Source organism: Bison bison, unplaced genomic scaffold (genome assembly GCF_000754665.1).
Source record: "Bison bison bison isolate TAMUID 2011002044 unplaced genomic scaffold, Bison_UMD1.0 scf7180017864079, whole genome shotgun sequence".
Classification (NCBI taxonomy): Eukaryota; Metazoa; Chordata; class Mammalia; order Artiodactyla; family Bovidae; genus Bison; species Bison bison.
In genome coordinates, this window is record NW_011494651.1 from 1,065,051 (window position 1) to 1,065,588 (window position 538).

Genomic DNA, 538 nt, shown 5'->3' on the forward strand with positions numbered 1-538 from the left:
GAAAAATTTGGCTTAAAACTCAACATTCAGAAAATGAAGATCATGGCATCCAGCCCATCCATTGCTACTTCATGGCAAATAGATGAGGAAATAGCAGAAAAAGTTTTATTTTGGGGGGCTCCAAAATCACTGTAGATGATGATTGCAGCCATGAAATTAAAATACGCTTACTACTTGGAAGAAAAGCTATGACCAACCTAGATAGCATATTCAAAAGCAGAGGCATTACTTTGCCAACAAAGGTCCGTCTAGTCAAGGCTATGGTTTTTCCAGTAGTCATGTATGGATGTGAGAGTTGGACTGTGAAGAAAGCTGAGCGCTGAAGAATTGATGCTTTTGAACTGTGGTGTTGGAGAAGACTCTTGAGAGTCCCTTGGACTGCAGGGAGATCCAACCAGTCCATTCTGAAGGAGATCAGCCCTGGGATTTCTTTGGAAGGAATGATGCTAAAGCTGAAACTCCAGTACTTTGGCCACCTCATGCGAAGAGTTGACTCATTGGAAAAGACCCTGATGCTGGGAGGAATTGGGGGCAGGAG